General features: G+C 45.4%; 1 long non-coding RNA gene across 2 annotated transcripts in view; it reads left to right on the top strand.

The window, feature by feature from the left end:
- The first annotated feature begins 331 nt into the window (after positions 1-331).
- The window catches only part of LOC126868961 (uncharacterized), a 49,135-nt gene continuing 26,571 nt past the window's right edge, over positions 332-22,895 (top strand). For both annotated transcript variants that reach the window (XR_007690780.1, XR_007690779.1), the window contains exon 1: positions 332-902. This is a non-coding gene — a long non-coding RNA (uncharacterized LOC126868961). The remainder of the gene's footprint in view (positions 903-22,895) is intronic.

The raw sequence follows: 22,895 nt of genomic DNA, 5'->3' as shown, positions 1-22,895 counted from the left end.
GAAATACCGAGTCGAGCGGATGGAATCGGAATTTTACGGCCGTGCATAAAATTCCAAAGCCGGACGTCGAATCGAATCGAGCGAACGGAGGAACATAATTTCCATTAACGTGGCCCCTGGAAGACATCGTGGCGAATATCGGCGAGGAAAGAGAAGCTGGAAATTCTATCCGCGTTCGCGATCGTTGAAAGTCTTCGATGGTAATATCGTCATAATAGAAATTCCCGTCATAAATTGGCATATACGGACGCGGCTTGATAGATGACTCACGATACCAGTTCGAAGTCGGCTCGCGGCCAGTTACTGCGCGTACTCGGGGCATGCACGCTGACAGCGTGTCCCGGTAAGAACGCACAGTGTAAGTACGTCTGAATGAGATATCTCGAGCGGCATTAATTTGCCAGGATCGAATCGAGTTCGAAGCTTCCGTGAGCGCTTTGCTCTGCCGTGAATGATATCTCGTACCGATCGAACGGTCCGCGAGCCTCGTAAAGGCTTGCCACGACACACAACCACGCGTAGACCACCGTGTCCGTACACACGTGATCTCATTAAGTCCCACCGCTGTTCGAGACCAGGTTGCTAGCGCATTACTCGTTTACTCGCGCGGCGCCGTCGCCGCGAGTCGCCGCGAGGACAGCAATAAATACGTTGCGCTGACGGACACAGATGGCGGGGACAGTTCTGTGTCAACTTTGCAACAAGGGTTGTCGATTGACTTGGAACGCCGCCTGTTCGCAGTAACCTAGAATGGAGCGTGGAAATAATTTATAATCTCCAGTCTCGTAGTTGTACTCTGTTCCTTGATGAGAAATTCACTTTGGCGTATGTGCTTTAGAGTGTTGTGAGTTCTCGTCGAAGAAGCGTGTGTTACGTTGGTCATCTATGTAGTTTCGAAAGGAGTAAGTTTCCTGATTAATTCTTGTTTCTTGCCGTTCACTTATTTGAATTATTATTTTATGTAGCAACAGCAGTGACGTTTGTGTAATTAATATACTAAAAAGAAATTCATAAATATTAAACCGGCGGTTGCTTCGGTAAATATCGTGGTTTTTCGTTAGATTTCTCCATACGCTGTACGTACTATCTACTTACTTAACGCTTCGTGAGGGTTTCTATCTTATGAAACTAGTTAGGTACTCGATATTTGAGATATTTTTATCGACATAGAAAGTAACGCCCGTAAATCCTGCCACTTTATGGCTAGTCTTACGAGTATATACCTATACGATCTATGCAAGCTATAATTGAAATCACCCTTAAGCGTAAGCGTATCTGATTTCTCTGAATAAGCCGTTGCGTTTTATGACTAATGATACTTTGTGTTTCTGTGAGACCGATTTAGACGATACAGACACACTTGAAATACTTTTAAGCGGCAGTCTGTGTATATCGTTTTAATAGTCTGCTATAGATGCACGAACGAAAACAGTTACGATCGTACCACTAAACCATTTGTAACTTTTTTCAATTACACGGTTTAACAATTTATCGATCGAACGCCTCGAAGTCGGAGTAATTACCGAAAGCGCGGTCACGTTTTAATTATGCAGTCGTGCTCGTTAATTTCGCAGGACAAACAAAGTTGCGCGCCGCGGCGTAAATTATAAAATTTCCCTGGTTTTAAAGTGGTTCGAGCGCAATCAACTGCACTGCGTCCGTCGTCCCGTACAGTGTACGTAACGAATTTCGTTTGGAAAGTAAATCCCACGGTAGGAGTAGCGTAGAGGATTGAACGAGCCGATGAAACGTGTTCGGGCAACGATAAGAACAAACGAGAGATCGATCCGTATAAATCGGTATCTATCGGTCGGAATTTCGCGCGGGAACGCCGCAAAAAGGAGCGTTACGAAATAAACGGTAACCTTTTCCAGCGCGATATTTCTTGCGCAGTTTCTCTCCCTTCTGTGATCGTCGCGGGATGCGAGCAAACCTCGCGAGAGAAGAAAATAGAAGCTGCAAGAAATGTATCAGATAAGGCCTGCATCTTACCTTTCGATTGAAAAACTCCTCTAATGCGGGATTAAATGCGATCGAACGATTGCCGTGGCTACACGTCGACGATTAATCTCGTACGCCGCGGTTTTCTCCGGACATAAGTAGAACATACATCAGCAGAACCGTTTCGAGCGGTCTATTAAGAAAATCTTTTCATCGGCGATCCGAAGTGTACCGATGCCCGTCGCGAACAGGCGGTCGCCGATGTAATCGTCATTGTAACGTTAAATCATCGTGTCTCGTGGGACGCGGATACTTCGAATACTAGATTTCAAGTGAATCGTTAAGACACTCTTTGGTTAGAACTTCATTCGCGAGAGTCACGGTGACAAATCACGCTGACGATCGCAAATTGTTTCCGCCACGGTTGTATTTAACCGATGCAGCAGCAGCAACATGTCGAATGAATCGATGCGGAACGTAACAACAATATCATGTTTTCGTGGACACGTATCGGTATATGTATATATATATATATATGTACATTGCGTACGAAACACGGAGAATAATACATGTTGGACAAGATGCCGATTCGTTTATCGATCTCCGTATGCCGTATCTCTGATATCGTCGTGTAATAAAACAGTATCTTTGTTACGGAATATACAACGGCCATATGGCTATTGAAGGACTTATCGCTTTCGCGAAACTGCATCATCAATCATTAGCCACCGATCGGAGAAACTCTAAACGTTTACGCGTTTCCATTCCATTTAGAACCAATACACGGTTATTGCAATTGTTGGCTCGACAGTCGGAGGTATATGACGCGATTACCGTATCGTGACAAATTGTTATAAAGCGTATCGGCTTATGGCCATTCGACTACCTTATAAATCTGCAGAGATAATTTTATAACCGTAGTCCTACTTTGCAGGCTCGGCTGTATTATGGTTAAGGTTTCCACCTTCGTCCACTTCGAACATCGATGATCGATGTTCATCATTCTAACAGTAGTAGCTTTCTTTCCAACTTGGAAACTTTCATTACGTCGAACTCGAAGAAACTACATCGTAGAAATCATCCTCGAAGCGCGTAATTTAGCCAACAGCTACTTTCAGTCTTCGACGCTCCTCTTCGATATTCCATACGATTCTTTAAATCGATCGGTGAATTCGACTTCCTGAATCAGCTTCACCGGCAGTCGTGAGTCAAAGCAAGAAATGAGGTTGATCGTAAGAAGAAAAAAAAGCCTCGTAATCATCTGGAACTACGCCGCCGCTGTCTTAATCCAACACAATCCTCTACAGTGATATGAATCTTGTCTGAAGCGAACGGCGAGCCTGCATTGGCTCTCGATCATCGATATCCTTCGAACTCGAAGCTGGAACCTGGAATTGCGAACGAGCATGTTTACAGACGATGTTCACGCGTACAAAACGTAAACGAGGAAGTGATAATTTCACGGCGAGAAAAGTGGGCAAAGGAAAAGATCGATTGGAGCGGAGTGGTCAGAGCAACAGCGCGATGAAACGAAACCGTAGGATCGTTTCGTGTGTGCTTTCTCACGTGAACGCGTTTGCGCCGCGTACTTCGTACGTATATACGAATACGAAAGGGGAAGTAAGGAGTAGGATGGAGGAAAGGGGCACCGACACTTCATCGTTGTGGTGTTCGCATTGAAGGTGAGAGAGGAAACGAAATGGCCAGCGGAGGAAGGAACGCGACGAGTCGGTGTGAGAACCGAGGCTCGTAGTGATTTCCATAGTTATTCGAGATAGCCGGTAAAGAGAAGCTCTCTCGTGGCCGGCCGCACTTTCGACGGGCATCCTATCATTTCGTACTAAACCGTGTTCACCCTCGCCGTGTGCGTTTGCTTATAACGGAATGTCGGAACCTGTCGAATCTCACGACCTCGCGATTGTACACAGCTTCGCAAAAATCTAATGGAAATAGGTGACGGACAATTGGACGTTCATCGACGTTGATGGTCTAAACAGGTTGAAGCGACGAACATGAAACTTTCTCAAGCTCGGCTTCCACTGACACTGCTACTATAATTTCTCTCGGGGGAACAACCGAACCATTTATCCCCCTACAGTCGCGTCGAACGTGTTCATAAGTTATATTATCCCTGTCGAAAGGAATTATTTTAATGTTAGAGAAAGGGGAGCGAAAGCGACGGTGAAAGTGGCAAGGGGAGCTTATGCAACTTCGTAAACGGTATTTTTCGCCTTTGCCGACAAATTCAAGCCTCCTACTATTGTCTGTATGGTGATTTCACTGTAATGACATTTCGTAGTCGCTTCGACGCTTTTCTGTGCTCCTGAATATCTTCCTTGAATATTTATAGGAAATAGTCGATATCTGGAACGTAATCACCCTGTCTTCGCTGTTGTTAGAAATGCTGGCGCGCAACATATAGAGCGTAGAAACTCGGAGCCGGTGGGCTCACTCGCGTCGTTCATCACGCGTAAACGATTTAAACGTAGCGAGTGTCAGCTCGTAAATATTATAATTATGACATCAAATATGGGGAGATCTTTACACCGTGTAACGAGGGACGCTCGGAGACCGGAATACGGTCAGGCATGATGCCCGTGGAATTATTGTCCGACGAGGCTCTAACTGTGGACAACTGGAGCAACGATCTTGAATCGTCAATAAGAAACCAGCGATACCTCGTTTCGACTGGAATGTTTTGTCCGCTCGATTTGTTCCGTTTCGAGGAATTAACTCGTTCGTTGTCGATCAATAATTTAGCCGGCTGCCTTTGCTTCGAGTCGACTCGTTTCACGCGGGGGCTGAAAACGAGAAGGGAACGTCCAGGCAGGGAGGAAGACGCACCTTCCGCCAATTTGTGACCTGGTTATTTTCAATGAACACCCGTAACCGACGTGATCACGCGGCCAAGGTGTTTTTAAAGGGCTAGTTAACACGGCGCTCGCCTCGACAGCGAATAAATCGCCTATATCTTGTGACAGCCAGTCTTTATTGTGCTCAAAGAACCTTCGTAACTCGTGACGTGGCCCTCATTGTGCAATTTCGCACAAGTTGCAACAAAATTATCATGGTTATACGTTGATACACGTGTAACATTTTTGCTTGTAGGACAGGCAACGCGATTTGTATGTAAGAGGATGAAACGTAAGTAAAATTGAAAACCTTGTGATTTTATGGAAAATCCTAAAGAGAGAATATGTATCGATTTGTTAAATTTCTGATACGTGCTCTAATATTTTTGAAAATATCTCAGGACAAAGGTTAAGTAAGCAATGTAGCGGAGAACAAATAAAACTAATTTGTCTCGATTTCACGGTACCCTGATTTCTCCAGATACCTAGCGTACACACATAGGCAAAGTACACACGAATCGCGTAAAACGAAACATAGCAAGCGCACACACATATTGCTTAGAAAATAAAAAGTACGGCGGTGGCCATTGTTGACTCGCGGCACCTATTATGGAAATGTAATTACAAAGTTTGATTGGTTGGTCTCCGGAGACGGGTGTCGCGTACCGAGTCGCAGACGTTGCGTATCGACTTCACGAGATAGAGTTCAAAGTATGCAAAACAGCCGTGTCAGCTCCGTACAATCGATACGCCTGTTAAAAATAAACTCGCCGGGTAATAACGAGACATTAACGAACTTCCAACAACGCGCAAAGCTGCCGGTGGTTTATTATCTGTCCCAATGCACTCAGATGCTCGTTCGTCGACTACCGACGTTTTTTAATCGCTAACAGGTCGGCACTTTTCAGAACTGCAAACCTATAATGAATTTTTCCCTGGGCATCATCCGTTATCCTAGCCGTGGATCTAACAAGGCGCTGGCCGAAGCAGCGTGAAAATAATTAAACGAGTTTCGACGAGCTTTTAACGACTACGCTCCGAAATGCAACACGCATCGAGTCCACAGGCCCGTAAACGCCCGTTCATTGTTTCTTCCGGTTGGCGCAGACGTTCCTCGACGTTTCGCGATTTATACCGTCCCTCTCGTTTCATGGTCTAGATGTTCCTCTAATTTCGGAGGAGAGTTCTACCCGACGCAGAGCATTAAATATTCATACATTGTCCGTAAGATACAAAAGCGGAACTGCTAGAAGAGAATTCCTGACTGGCTTCCGTCTGCTATCGTTCGCAACTTCGTACGTCATTCGGCCAAGTTTATTGAAATTTTCGTCTACAACGGATGAATTATAAACTACTGGAAACCGTCGAGTACTACCTCGTTTCCTCGTACAAAAGAAAAGAAAGGAAACGTAGACAACGAGAATGGAAGGAAAAAAGCAAAGAGGAGTCTCTTCTTGTAACCCGGGGGTTTGCCAACGTTCCTCGATCGTGCATGCTTACGCGAACGCGTATCCGTTTCGGGGGTACGTGCACCACTCTTATCTCGATTATAGTCGAATGGAGTTCACTCGGGGGCCGAAATGTTCCCCGAAGTATTTCATTATCGAGATCGTACCACGGTGGGTAATAAAATTGGAACGCACCTTTCTCGAGGAAAGAAGGCGAACAACGCAATGTTTCCCGTTGAGACTCGCGAGTGAGCGAGCTCGTGTACTTACACGCACGTACACGTACGGAGTACGCGTCCACGAAATCACCGCGGCCAACTTGAAATATTGACCGAGCATGAGTTTATGACGGTAAGTAGCGTATACGTGGCGAGAGAAAGACCGGGCCGCAATAACAAGGATGGCCAGAGAGAAATGGTACACGCGGAAAGAGAGCAAGAGATTTCGAAGGGAACGTGATGAATGAGAGGAACGGAGCCGAGGAATGAAGAGGAAGGCGCGAGGAACTCGAAAAGGAAGGACGAAGTACGCGAACGTGTCTATGTAGTTGTTCGAAGAGAAACAAGGAGGGAAGAATTTCGATGAAGAAAGATGGAAGAAGAAGGAGAAAGACGGAAGAAGGTGGTGTGGAGAAGGGTGTTCAGAGAGGGCCAAGTGGAGTTGGTATGGCGAACGGAGGTGCTGTACGACCCACGCAAACCGGCCGCCGCTTTAAAACCCTTCGGGCTGCATACTCTCTCTTTCCCTTCTTTCTCCTTTCTTCTCGTCCGCACCGCAGTCATCTACCATCTTCGGGGCTCTGTAATACCCTCGCGTTTACGAGTAAGCGACCCGTACACGTATTCACCCACACGTAACAACGAAGGGTCCACCAATCCGGGAATATGTGCGTATAACCGCCTGCAGACGCATCTCCTTCGATCATATTCCTTCGTTGAAAATTATTGGCTCTGCCACGTATGGGGTGTTCGTGAAACGCTCCGACCGCATCGTTCGATCGTGTATATAAGGGATCCATGACGAATGTTCCCGTTAATTCGTTCTTCTCGATCGAGGAACAGGCGCCTGGGATATAGGATCGCGAAAGGCTTACAATTTCATTGCCATAAAACTTCTTTGGGATGCGTTTCCTATTGTCGATATATCCAATTCTCCTTTTGGATAATTCGAAAGTCAGTTGCAGCATATTGGACGTTCGTACCACGTATTATCACGGATCCATTAGGAACTTGGCGGAGATCAGGCTTCGGCACATTTCGAACGTCGAAATCGAAGTCCAAAATTCTATAATTCTTATTCGATAAAATTGTCTGAATACATGGCGAACGTAGAAAGAACGGCGTCTGTCATTTACGGGTACAAGTAATTACAAGCACGCATGATAGCTACATGTGCTTCAAATTTCAATATTTACTGCCTAACATGCTCGTAATTCTACGGCGTGGTTCGTACACGGCAAACAACACTTCATTCAGCAACGAACCAGAACGTAATAATGAAGTCGTAACCACGTAAGAGTGGCACACGACGTAACGGTGACACGCTAATTAAAACTCCTCTACGTACCTAAAACTACTTCCACGAGAACAGTCACATCAGTTTATAAGCGCAAAACACGAGAGGTCTGGTTCGAGGAGCAACATTTTCGTGTTGTTCCACCCATGCTATGTATCTTTTAGGTTAACTACGAATATGGCACTTAATATCCCTTCTGTGACATCCGGGAGAGGTAACGGGGTAATTCCCTCGGATCGGCGGATCACCAGGTCGATATAGCTCATTCGAATTTCCGGGCAAGACAGACAGCTTCTGTACGAGTACGCGTCTTGCCGAGTTGCTTGGGAAATAGTTGCCTCGGGGGCTATCGACATCACTATCGTAAGGGATGATGTTGCATGTACAAAGAGGAAATCAATTTCGAACACGTTATAATCGTTGATTATATCTTCTTTGCAAAATAATTCATATTAAATATTTTCTAGTTCAACGAGAAATTCCAATATCTTGTTATCTAAATTTATGGAATTTATCACGGAGAATGGTTTAACCTTTCGCAAAAAGACGACGTGGAAACTTTAAGACGTCTCGCAACGATCGGAGAAACAGTTTTCGCGAACTGCATAAACGGCCCTCGGTGCTCATCCGTATGAACTTGTCCGACGTGCAAGACAAGTTCGTTCCATGGCTACAAAGCTAACCGGCAACGTTAGGATTTTCGTTATTGTCGGGCTGTGCTTTATACGCATGCAAGAGTTACGGCAATCAATTTCCGCGGAACTTCGTACCTTCGTGGTTGAAACGTAAGTCCCGAGACGAGTCACGAGGGAGAAGAGTATTTATGGTATACCAAACGAGCATGTCGTCGCTGAGGCTCCCAGAATGCCACCCAGGAGATGGTCCGGGGATGAAACCAATTTTCGACGGTGTCTATATAAATCAGATCTTGTTACAAGCACAGGTACCGTCAACGAGTTGCACCACAACGTGGTCCCGGGGCTCTCCTTCCTCTGTTCACCTTCGGGAACACCGCGTTCAGGAGCATCTACTTGCCGAATGATCTTTTAAACCCAGTTAAAGAGGGGGTCAATATTTATTAGACGGTTTCTAATGAAACATTTTAAATGCATGGAATTCACGGTTGTCCCTCCCCGAAAGTATTCTGGGCCACACACCCTTCGTGAATGTCTCTCCACCTCTTTTATGGGCCGTTCTCTTTCCATCGAGCTCGATGTTCGGTGTCTTTCTCCAACCAACGTTATCTCGACGCGCGGCACGACATTAAAAAGCTATGAATCGTTTCCCTCCTATCTCTTTCACCCCGTCGAGCGTAGTAGGTACGCTCGGTACTTGGCCGTCCGTAACTCGGCCATAAGGGAGAGTTTTAAGCAGGTACGAATTTACGCGCGGCTAATAAAATTACGATTTCACGATGGCCCGATGAAAAATTGATTTTAACGCGAACCTTCCGAACGTACACGCGGCAATATACATCTTCGCCGAACTATCGCACCAAAGAATGTTACATATTTTAATCTGGCCTCTCCTCACAGCCGAGAATTACGACGGAGACCTGATATTTCTTTGATTAGGCGCTTTAGATACCTTCAGGCTTCGAGGAAAACTCGTGAGATATTTCAACCGGTATCTTCCTCAGTCGAAATTACCTACTTCGATCTGGCTGAGCAATATCTTACAAATAATCGTCGCGGATACCGGTAATTTCCTTGAGGACCTTTCGCGCACGATAAGAACGCCCAGGCGATTGTAGAGAATCTAAACGAGCCTCGTTACATTTATCCTGGATCTTAATAAAATACCATTCTGACATTATGGGTTAAGAAGCCCGAAATTCACCGGGCAACGTGTAAACATTGAGTAAATGGCGAACGTTTTACGAGTGGGACATTTTTCACGGGACAAGAAAACGACTGGTTACCTTCGCCTCCATCGACTCGTTTACGCGTCGCATAAAAAGCAGATTATCCGGGTGTACGGGAAGCTGGAAGAACACTGGCATCCGAACGGAAGAACGTGGAGATATCAGCTACAAGTAGAATGGACAACATACAATAACTTAAAGAACCCCATAACAACGGACGATCTTAGAATTTCCACATCTTGTCTTCTCCCGCTAACTTTTTTCATTAGGATGTTATACGGACGTTACAGGTACAACAGAATCGTTTTATTTATTTACGAGGACCACGGGAAAATTATGAGACGACCTTCCTTCATTTTTATTTATTAAAGAACTAAAAGATTCTATTGGGATAATTCATTTTCCCGACTCAGATCGTGAAATTCATCATCGTGAAAGGGATGATTGCTATAATATTATAACTGGTATAAATATTCATTATATTTTATGATCTTTACGGTATTACACACACTGTCCAATATTATTTTCGGACGCGACCCTGTAGCGATGCAAAAGTTTAATTAATACGTACAGTGTAGCTATCAAATCAATATGAAAATAATATTTTGGAAACCGGCACAGAATAATTCGAACTTGTCTAATTTAATCGACGACGTCCGCTTGATTTCAAGTGATCGAGTCACGAAAGTGATTTCGGATGCCTGTGCAACGATCTCATTTCCAGCCGAATTGGAACGCGGAACATAAATTCGCCCCGCGGCTCGTTTCGAAAATTGCAAAGGAGCCCCGAGACCAATCGTGACAATTAAGACTCGTCGATACAGACTGCGTCGTTACGGTTACGCGCAAACCTTGAAATATTACGTCTGGGCTATTGGTTGGCGCACGGGACCGTCGCGCCATGCCGTTTCGGCTCGTACGTTTCCTCGTATAGGAGCATACGTTTGTCAGACTCGTCGGTTCCTCGGGTTTCCCTTCGTCGGGTATGCGTGTCTGCCGAATGAAAAACGGTACGTATCTCATCAGTAACTGACGTGGGTGAACTATAAACGCACGAGCGGACTTTGTTCTGGTCGGATGAACTTCTTCGCGAGGTAATTTCGACAGCGCGGCGTATGGACGCGCAAAAACGCTCGAAGAATATAAAGTCGCCGAGTCAGCAGGTTTAACGATGTCTCTTCTTGCCACGCGCAGAGACGTTCGCGATCGGTAATCCTATGGTTTCGCGAAAGGCGTATAAAATAGGGGGATAGCAGATTAGCTCGATGGCCGCAACAATGGTCGTTCCGTGTGCGAGGAACGCGAGAACAAGGGATACGTTGATTCGCCGCTCGTAAATTTCCCGGCGTGTACGAGATTATAAACGCTATATTTTACGCAATGAGTATCCTCGTCTTCATCCTCCTATTATATACCCACTTACGCCGGTTATTCCATCGACGCGTTAATAAAATCGAATAAAACCTCGACGATTTCCATTATCGACGCATTCGATACCTATACCTACTCCATTTTACAGTTCATAAACTCAACCTCGCGAGAGCGATCGTAAACTCGTTTTCAGATAACGTATCGTTCGCTGAGAAACATCTAATTTCGAGTAACGGTTCGAGAAACGAACGACGACTGCGTTTCCTGCGAGTCAGAAGAGGAAGAAGGGAAAAGAGACCGATGCGTCTAGATAGACCGAAGATAGTGGTCCCTCGGCGATGTCTCCTTCCCAAGATTTCCTACCGGAAAGGACGAAATCTTCCACTTTGGTACCCCTACAGAGTAACTAGGTATGTAACTAATCACGAGCACCCTGTGTTCTATCCTTCTCTATTTCTCACCACTTAAGTTCCAGTCGCTTTTCTCCCTCCTCCCTTCCTTCTTTCCTTCTTCCTCTATCTGAAACTGCGGAGCCTCGTTCCAGGTCCGAAGATACCCAACCCATCGGCTTACGTGCACCTGTAGATGTAGAGTACGGGCATGCTGTTCGATTAATCTCCGCTAATACCTACTTGCTACCTCTGCACGCCCCTCGGTCGTTTCGGTTTCCAGGTCTCGTTCGCCCCTGTGTGTCGCCGCTACCTTCGCCAGGGAGTTAATTTAACCCCGGTACCTTCTTCATCCGATCTATCGGTTACTAATGTCTACCCGCCACCGTCTGAGATTGGTAATCATTTTCAGAGGCTCGTTCGCCGCGCGAGCCACGAGAAAACCAATAACCTTTCCGCGCGAATGCACCCGCCGGCTTGCAATCGAACTGCATGCAAATGCAAAACAAAGACATCGACGGATGCTACTGTGCCCGAGACAATCGCAATAACAGCGAGCGTAGAACTATGCTTTCAGTTCGCTTGGAACTGGGTTTCAAAACAGGAACAGCTTTTACATTCTGCTTCGTGCAGCCTCGAGTATTTCACGAAAGTTAATATTTCGCATCAACTATTTCTTATAGTTCCACATTGTCCCTGAAACTTGAAGAAAAGTTATCGAAAAGTCAATCATCGAAGTTACTTTGACTTTAGCTAATGAAATACTTCATCGATAAGTTTGGTATAAGGTTTCGTATCGACTCTGCGATAGCCAGGATTCGATAGGAAATGTGTGTTTAATTTACACTCGACGCTCGAAGCCAGCGGTTTGCGACGTTGAGACAGAGGGAACCTTCGTATATACAACTCGCTACGAGATTCGTGTGTTACATTAACGCGAGGGTGGCATGAGCGAGAGAACGAGGGCGCTGACGGTGTGCAAACAGAGCCGCTATGCAGAGTATTCCGCGACTGTTTGTTCTGCGGTTCAACCGTAAACCCGCGTCCTAGCCGGTTATTATTCCCAAATTCATGAAGCGACTCCGACCCCCTGAGAGCGTACCGTGACGAACACCTGTATCGCGACGTGGAAACACGTGCCGCGCACGACTTGACACGTGTGCAACATAGTTAATACTACGTATTAACGAGGCGATAATTGACGCCGGGCAGAGAAGGGTTTCGATTCGAGTCGTAGCGGCGTGTGTTCGTTACGAGATGGAAACGGTATACGGTTCGGTGAAGAGAGTTATAGTTGGATGGTGTAGAGCCTCGCGTCGGAGTTACCCCGATTTAATTCGGAAGGAATGTCTGTGTGTTCCCTGGCAATTTAGACATGTATCCTGTGAAGCTGGGAAAGCGTCGAAGTAATTTAATGCTCTACGCAGTCGATATCCTACAAAGCGGCCGTGTTGCATATTAATTATCCTGTAATGGGCAGGAAATGTTTCCGAAGTATATCTCGGTTACCGTAAACGATGTGCTGATTTCCAGCACGACAAGTTCGATAATTGTGTGCAGCTCGAGGATTAATTGATACTTGTCATAAATCGACTACCCTGATAGATAACTTGATTACGATAAATTTAATAACGCGGCTGAATCCTATAATACCACAGCACGAGCAACACGCTGTATCGTGATAGTAGTTACCCGGGGTCCTGTTCGCTATGTATGTTCTAGCCGATGTTTATCGAGCGGTTGCTCGACGGTAATCGAAGCGCGACGAAGGAATTTCAGAGAAGCTAGCCGATAAATCGGATCGCCTTCGACCGAATAAACGTCGCAGGTGCACAGCGTGGAGGTAGCGGGGACGCCTTAATTGACAAGTGGCGTCAGCGAAACGGAAATTTGCGATAATGGTCGGACCGCGACGCGACTCGATGCGGAGGAATGAGGAACGCCCTGAGAAAAAGGAGAAACAATAAATGAATTCCGTGGGCCAGGAGGTTTTTTATCGAGGACGATACCCACGCTCGGTACTTTGACTCGTTAGCAGTTAGCAATAACATTCGTTATTTTTATCATATCTCGTCCCGTTGGCTCCGTGGCCTTTATTTGGGTAGGAACACGTTTTGGTACTCGAGTCTTAAGATACCTCGAGATAGCCACGCGTGTTGTTCGGACTCTTATATTGCGCTCACGATATTACCATCTACAGGGTGGCTCGACAACCGACGATCAAGCTTAAGCGAAATGAAATTCAATACGTAACCGATTGGCGTCTTCCCGTCCTTTTTCCGTTCCCATCGAATTTATCCATTTAATAATCACCGAACTATAACCGCGCCAACGAAACAGCGACCGCAAGAAGAACGCATTTAGGCGTACCCCGTTCGCCATATCTTCTCACCGTTTAATATATTTATCTTCGATCTCTACGAGTCGCCTAACGATGCACAGACGCAGAAGATGATTACTCTTGCGAAATAAACACGCATCTTCCCAGGTACACATCGACGTCCAACAACACGATGCAACGATTAATTGCACTTTCTTGACGCGACACGTTTCCTTTTGGTGCACCGACGAACCTGCCGTTGCCCTTTTTCGTCAATGTCTCGCGAAGTGTGCGTACTGTCAGAGTGCGTATTAACAATAAAACGGTCGCGTTTTCGCTTTCCTTTCTCGGCCAGCGCGCCCGTATTTTATTCGTCTCTTTCCCTTTCTTTTTAATCAATGAATCGGTGCGCGATACCACAGGTACGCATGTCGAACGGGATTCACACGTGTCGACGCGCAGAAAACGAGTAGTCGACATTATCGTAGCGTCGACAACCTCTCAATTATAATTGAATGCACCTTGACTCCTTTATTTTTCGGGTATATTCAAATTCGCAAGATAAAGCGAATCGCGGCTGTCCTCGGTGACGAAGAAGGGGGTCGGGCGATGAGGTGCCAAATCGTTTAATGGGACAACCTGTTAATATGTGACATGTGTTGCCCATACCACGCACGATGTCTTTCATATACATAACCAGTTGTGTCGCCAGCTCGATTCTCCCGTCGAAATATGTACACTCTGTGTGCGTTCCAGCATTTTGTTCCATCGACACGACCGATCTCTGTCCCGCATCGTCGTCGATCCATCGTTATATGGATCCAGACCCGAAACTAGGACATTCGACTCCGATCTTTTCATGCGGAGGAACGTTTTAGACGTTTTGATCGATAAGCCACGAACAATGTATGTCTTTGTATTTTTTCAATCTTTTGTTTCTCTTGGAAATTTGCATTTTTCAACAAACACGAAATTTATACAATCATTCCTCCCGATCATGTTTCGTCGATGTTAACGATAGGATCCTCGATCCGCCTATTATTCTATTCATTGTTTCAGGCAACGAGTTTATTGGTGTATAATTCAGTTGAATACAATACGGTACGGTCGTACAGTCCATCGACAGCGTAACGAATTTCGCCTCGTGTCAGTGACGCGCTAATTATTAATCGGAACGCGAACAGCGTCAACAAATGACCCTCTCTTTGTACGCTACAAACCACGATACGAATACCAAGAGGTGTTTTCACCTTTCAATAAATTTTCGCAGACAAACCTTTTCGTACGTATAATACCAGCCATATATTTGTTCAAAGCCAATCGTAGTTGCAGAGGCCATTACGTAACAGCAGCCACGGAGGCTCGTGCAGCGTACGTAGAAACGATCTTAAAAGGAAGACGTCTGCTCTTGGATCTCTAAGAGAGAGAAGAGGTACGAGATATTCGGACCGGAAATTAATTTCCAATACTACGCTTGCCGCGCATCCGCGCGTTATTCGTTGATTACGATCTCATCGTGGCCTCATCACGAACCGGCGCGTATGCAATTCGTGCTAACGATAGACACTACCGACGAATACTTCCGCGTATGCCACAACCTTCTTCTACCGCATTCTTTCGACCCTGTTAGGCGTGCACGACACACGTGCTGCTGAAAATCCAGCCACAGGACACACACTGTATACGTAACGACGGGGTGTGGCAGTAATAATCGACTTACGGCACTTACGGGAAGGCGGTTTTTGCGAGCGCAGCGAATCGATCGAGCGCAAATCATACCGTATCTCGGTGATCGTTAGCGCCTCCGATCGTTGTTGTTCGTTTTCACGGTGGACTCGCCTGCGGGTACGTCCGCCGCGCAAAAAGAAACACGCTGGTCCTGGTTTAATGCGAGAGTCGCGGAGATATCGGGGTGGTACGATCGGTACCGGCGCACAGAGAAAGAGTCGCGCTTGTAAGTCACAGGAAAATCAGGCACTCGGTTGCCCGAAGAAAAGCGCGAACGTTATTGGCCGATAGCTCCGGCGCGCCGCGCTGGCTACATCCAACGACACTCTGCATTTACATAACATAAAGCGGGCGCAAAAGCATCAGCTTCTGATTGTGAGTAATACACGCGAGTCGACCAGGGACGTATCACGGATCGTTCGACATTTAATTCGTTCGAAATTAGTGACGCGTCGTTATATTTGACTTTCTAAGCTGAAAAATATCTTGCAGTCTTCATTGTACTTTGCCTAATGAACCTGCGTACTTTCGTTTAACGAATAATTGGAGCTATCTCACGGATCTTTAAGCGTTAACTTATTACACTTCGAAGGAAGGTCGCATCACTGGATACAAGTAATTTGATGGAATTATACTCTTTATAGACTTTAAAGGTTATGTAGAATCTTAAACCACAACGGAGTTGAAATATCACATTATACCGCTTCCATCGATATATCCATTAACTTTCATTTTCCATCAGTTTTATTCGAAACAAACAATAAGCAGATTGTATTGCAGAGCAATTTATTTCAATAAATATTCTTGTCTACCAAACAAAATAGTTGCAAAACGTTGCACACACATACGAGAGATTCCTATAACTTCTGAATAACCCGCTCAACTTTCACATACTCCAAACTGCGTATATATCTCGTTCCTTCGGGGATTAATTAACTGCAATTATAGCGACGCGCAAAATCAACATACTTATAGTATCAAAATATCGTATATTATCTGTACAACTGTTGAAAAGATATTTTAGTGAAAATTTTATTGGAAGACGATGCGGCCCTGTAACCATAAGAGCCGGAGCAACGCGTCGTAGGTGCGTGCGACCCGTGCGTACGATATATTGGTAGGTGTGCGTCCCACGGCCGGCTGGCTTATACGTGGGGAGTCATAAATACGGTATTTATTGGGTTTGTAATTGTCGGTAATTAACATGCGCTCGCAGCGCATACGGGATCCTTTCGCTTTCTTATTACCGTGTCGTGGCTCGTTACAGAAGAACGAGTGCCTCCGCTTTGCATACAGGCATCTCAATACCAGCCAGTGCTTCCTTTCTTTCTTCTTCTTCCAGCGTACGTTTCCTCCACACTTTTTCCTTCTAATTCTACTCCTCTTTCTCATCGTCGCTTCTTTCTCCACCTTCCGTATCTCCTCCATATCTTTGTCCCCTTCTACGCATTTTTTCTTCTCTTTCAGACCTTCTCTCGCTTCCTCCTCCCTCATTCTAGTTCTACTTCGCGTTCCTGCTTTTCTCCGGGATGGTATTCGGCATCGATCGACTTATCGATACTCTCGATCGACGATCGGCACGTCGCTTAGAGGGCAGCGTTAAGGTATATATGACTTGAGGAATTCCTGTAAACGAGCAACGTACTCGTATCCCTGGCCGGTTTACAATGCTATTTATCTCGGTGTTCACCGGGAACTCTGCGTCCACGCTACGCTTTCATGTTTTTAGTTATACGTATAGTTTCTCGTCCCGCGCTGGTTGTATCCCGTCCTCCTTGCTTGCGAAACGATCCTCTAGTTCTCCTATTGCTCCCATAGATTACCGTCGACGCGACTCATCCGCTACGAGAATGGTAATTGCGCGCGTAGTATTGACAACGAAATTACCACGATCTTATTATTTCTTCCTTTTCTCACCTATTCACGCTGCCAGTCGTGTCTAGTCGTGGCAAAAAAATTCTCTTATAAATTATCTATGAGCCGGAAACGCATAAAGCAGACCAGTTTTCCATTGGCGTTTACACGATGTAGACTCGCAGAACGATTAACTACAACTTTGTCGGGTTTATTGAAATGATGTAATTGAATACTTCGCGGTGAAACTGGTCGGCTTAAGACCGCGGCCTAACTTCGTCGTGGTTGCGATCCGATCGGGAATTATCATAAATCTCGTTCGCTGTTAATTCGTTCCCCCGTATCCCGCGGCTTCGTCTCGTCTTTTCGTTCGTGCTCGGCCCTGTTTCCGCAACTTTGATGAACATCGTTAACTCGTTCTCGACCGAGCCGTTCCGATTCGGTTTCCCGTCCTCGGCGTGGCTTTGTTTCGTCGAACAGTATCTCTGCGGTAACTACTTTCATCGATCGTACGCTCCAGTTCTTCTCTTACTCCGTACGGCAAGTGCACGTAAGTTTCGACGCGGTAAGCAGCAGAGAGACCATTTATAACCGACGCGGCGAATTTAAAATTCCATCTGTACAGGATTCGATTTCAACTTGGCTCGTATAAATCCCCCGCTAAGTGGAGAACCGTGATTTTAGTTAGGGAGATGAGAAGCCCCGGTTATCGACCGGGTCTCCGTGTATTCGAAAACTTTTTTCCAACAGTTTCGGACCCCTTCGTCTTGTTTAATCGATGAAACACGCGGTACAGCTCGATCCCTTCCCCTATCCGTACCGCCATTTACACCAAGGAGAGATAAAGAATCGGTCTCAACCGACAATCCTGGCTCTTATCCAGGAGTATGCGAAACGAAGATTCGCTACATCGAACGCTGTTAAGGTCTGACTAGCAAAAAAAAAAAAAAAGAGGAAAAAGAAAAAAAAAAAGAAAAAAGGGAAAACAGCGGAAGAAAGGAAAGGAGGTTGTCCACGAAGGAAGTGCATCTGGCCATCGATAAAGGTGGCTTGCCATGTCGCAACTACGCTCCTCTTTTCCAGTGTACCCCGCCCCTTTCATCGCATTCGAAAGAGCCATTTAACGAGGGAAATCTCTACCGTGTTTCCTTTGACGTACCATCTGCAGTCGCTTTCTTCTCGTATGTCGTTCCCCTTTTCTCGATCGCGCAAACCTAGAAGACTGTTCCTCGTTTTGCAACTCGGATGGAGAATGCTCCGTGGCTTCTACGACAAATCTTATTGTCGGCCACAAAATTCCCTTGAAAATGGCTGTGACATACTCGAACAGACGCTTTTACGCCGACCTTCCTTTAAAAAACACCATAAACCAAACGAAATTTCAAACTGCGTATTTATCAGCTTCTGAACTTGCGTATTAAATTTTGAAAATCGTTTAAAACGTCAACTTCACGAGTACGCTCTGTTATAAGCGGCAGGGCTTTTAACAAGCTAGTCTGAATTATCAGCAAACTCGAAGGGGAAAGTATCGCGGGTCGGGGCTGATTGTCAACCTAACCAAAGTTTAATACCGCTCCAAAACCATGGAAAAGCTTACACGATAGCGTAAAAGGAGAGATAGAGAGAGATACAGACAGATAGAAACGGGAACAGAGAGAGAGAGAGAGAGATAGAAAGAGAGAGGGAGAGAGACAGACAGACAGAGAAGAAAGACAAGGCTCGTACCAATTTGCAGTTTGTCCGGTGTCTCGAGCTCTTTCTCCGGGTCTCGGCAGGGTCGACCGGTTGACAAGCGTCTGGTCGAAGTTGGCGTGTAAGCAAGCAAAACGAGCGACTAGATAAAGGGGTGGATGAGCTCTCTTCGGTTCGAGGAGGCAAATTTTAGAAAGAGTGGTTTGAGGTAGTCGCCGAGGGTGAGGCTAGGTTGGAGGAAGTCAGAGAGAAATTGATGTTAGCCGTTTGCATTTATTATTAATACGCTCGTCGACCTGTCACTGGGGCGAACGTGTCAGTCAGGCGCAGTTTCAACCCCTCTTTCAGACCCTCTTCTCTTGTCGCTGCCTCCGAACTTTTCGGACGGACACGTACGCTTACTCTTTCCCTTCTTTCGCCTTTGCCGGTGTCAATCCACCAAAAAAAAGTAACATCGAGAAAGGTGGGAAAGGCCGTTTTAATTATTCAAGTGCAGCTATCGCACCGCATCGCTTAAAATAATACGACCCTCGCAGTTTTTCCCGTTCGTTCACCTTGTGACATATACGCGATCGCATTTTCGTTTAAAGTTTGAAAATGAACGATCTAATCAAAATTAAATTAAAACAAGATCAGTAAAAACTTCTGTACATTAAATTGCACGTATCACGGTGAATAAAGAGAATAATATACCCACGCTAATCGAAGGATAACATCCTTGTTTATACACAGCCTGCTTTCTGATCCGAGATACGTCGACTCAATATTTATAAGTTTCGAAGGGATTCGTGTAGGTAATTTATCACATCTGCTGTACGTACGAATATTGACGAGATATCTTAGAAATGTAATAATACCTTTCGTAGAAATTCTCGTGTATAAATACTGGACTAAACCAATCCTGTGCGACCAATTGCTCGCGCTGGAAAACGCGTATAACGCGGGGAAATCGATTTCAACTGACGAAGGACGACGAAGGGATCGACGTGGAGACAGCATCGATTCAATCGCGTTAATGCCCGTGTTCTTGAATTATACAGAGTCCGAGGGACGTATCCTGTCTCCACAGGAATAAAAGAAACGTATCTAGAATTCTGGCACCTTTGACCGGACGTTGTCGTAAATCAAACGTCACCAAGATCCTGCGGAACTCGTTTATAGAATCAGCGATTCGATCTTCTGCTCTTTTCCCTATCAACGTTGTACTATAACATGAAATCTCCACGAGATATGATAAACGTTACCGTTTATCTTATCAGGGCACGTGCACAGGATTATGTAAAGGGAAACGTTTCATTTGGAACGTGTTCTTCGCGCTCGTTGCAGGCCGGAAACGAGATAATCCAGATAAAGGGTGCAAATTAAAGCCACGTTTATGCTAATCTACTTGTTTCATATGTATCGAGTAAAAAATCATTTTAATTTTATTCATTTTCATATTTGTTTTTCTTTCTTTTCCCGTTTAGAAGGACTTGATAGGACGAACAAGATAGCGAAGGGTAAACCAGACAGTGGTGTTTTCAAACGACTCAGGCCGTTTCTGTTTAAATGATCTCCACGAGTTCTCCTCGTGTTTTACAATCTCACGAAATGTAAATCCATTCGACGGCGCAGTCAATTCATTTTCATCACACCTCGCGCGGTTATTACGCCACGGAATCGCGAATAAGATATTCCAGATGGTCGATAATGTGGCTCGATATAGAGAATGGTAATTTGCTGGATTTCGGATGCGAGTTGCGCCAACGTTAGGCAGTGGTACATGTTGTTTTCTGGCGATTAACCGATTAGAAGGACGATAGTACAGCGCTAGGAAAACAGATGACGAGGATTCTTCTTTAAGACAATTTCTGTACGCGAATTTAATTTCCTTGTGACTTCTTAATACGGTTGTCTGTTCTTATCTTTCCGAAACAAATGTATTCGCCTTTGATGCTCTGTAACGAACTTTATTAATCCTGAGAAAGGACGTTCTATCCTATGTATAAACAAGCGCCAGAAAATAGTTTCACAGCGATTGAAGGATAAGAGGAAATCGTGAGGCTTCGAATGCTAATTTTCTTCGCCTTTCGAACGTATAGTAGTTAGCCGCGTGAAAAGCCGCTCGATCGCGAATTCGTTTCCTCGGCTACATCGTTTGACAAACGAGCCGATCGCAAAACAAAAGAGAGAAAACAGATGCCAGTCACGAAGAACCGATTTCCCTTCTGCCATCGAACAGAGATTCGATTTACGAGCTGAATTCCTCGTGATTTCGTTCTTCCTGCTCTCGTAGGCCTCGCACTCGACGTCGAAACGACCGGCAACAACGTTCACTGCGTTTGACATTTCCATTCCGAGCCGCGCCGAGGATTTGTTTGAAATATCGTTTATGCCGGTTGCTATCCGGCATCGTAGCCGGATTAACGGCTGCAACAGGTCGTTAAGTCAGCCGTTGTAAAGCGTCGATATTAGATGAAAATCGAAAGTCGATCTATACGCGATCCGTGCATCGTTCGATCGAACCGATCGACTTGTTCGACCAACGTCCTCGATTTATGCGGCATCCCTCCGTCCTTTGCCACGCGATTCTTTGTTTTCCTTCGTGTTTTCTGACTGTTCTCGTTCGTGTGCTCCGCGCATAAATGTCACGGGTGCAATGATAAATTTCGCGTGTGCGCCTTCCCGCGTCATTCTTGCTCTTTGATGCTGCTGTCTATAAATGTATCGAACAATACTATTGTTTGTTTATATCTCTCGGAAAAATGGTAACAGATAGAATTTTATAGATAAACGAAGCGCGATATCTTTCGATACGATACTTGAACAGTTGAATTACACGGAAACTCAATTTATCAACTACATGGAGGTCAATTGTTTGATTTTTGGAAATTACACGCTAATCACAGGGACTAGTAATAAAATTAAGAAACTTGTAGAAAATCAAGCTGATCGTGGATATTTTGATTCTAGAACGTCATCGAAAAGATTGAATGTTGAAAAACACGCGACGATCCAGAAATCCACATTCGTTGGACGAACCGTGTGCTCGAATGAGTATCAGCTAGCAGACAGGGTGGCAAAGTGAATAGCATTGTGCGCGACTGTACCCCGGGGCCCGACATCTCCTTACGCCTCGTTAGACGCCTTGTTTCGCGCTTCGAAAACGCACGTACGAGTATACGGTGTAATATCGCGGATTGTGAGTGGTAAGCTCGTCGCCTTTCATAATACTGGTTTTAATGGCCCATTCTGGGCCTCGCCCAGTGGCTGTCGAGCAAAAAGGAATTGATTTTCACGTCCGAGTCCTGCGAACACTCAACGAAGAAGCGAGTGAATTTCGACGATGAAGTCCACGAATGAGTAACTAACACCGAATATCGTTTTCCGGTAGATGCGTAGTTATTAATGCGACGAATTTCTAAGAATAGGAATATTACATTTTAACCTTCCTACCTTTCTAGGCATTTGCCGTACACTAGAGTAGCTCAATGAAGCCTGTAAAATATTTACACGAGCAGAATTCTGTGAAAAGTGGATAGGAGTCTAGGTAATTAAGAAAACGACGGGGATTCCGAAGGAAATTGTTCCAACGAAGAAATCGTACTCGTTGAAACGTAGCAAGTACTGGCCCGGCCATTAGAACAATATTTTATGCCTAATTGATGCAAAGTAAGTCGTAAGAACGTCTGCTGATTTGAATTGTTAATCGGCGTACAACGCCGGCCCATTGATGTCTAATTATCATGTACAGAACGATTCAATGGCATCGAGGCACAGAGGAACCCATGAATCATATTTAAAGACAAATGAATTTCTCAGCATTATATGCAAAAGACGCGGGACGCGAGCGAGCGCTCGAACGCTTATCAGTTCGCGATTTTGCCAAGGAAAAGTACGCAGAGCACGCCAGTATGGTAGTCAATAATTACCCTGCCAACC

This window comes from Bombus huntii, chromosome 8 (genome assembly GCF_024542735.1).
Source record: "Bombus huntii isolate Logan2020A chromosome 8, iyBomHunt1.1, whole genome shotgun sequence".
NCBI classification, from domain to species: domain Eukaryota; kingdom Metazoa; phylum Arthropoda; class Insecta; order Hymenoptera; family Apidae; genus Bombus; species Bombus huntii.
The sequence above is the reverse complement of the archived record's forward strand: the minus strand, read 5'-3'. Positions and strand labels throughout refer to the sequence as shown.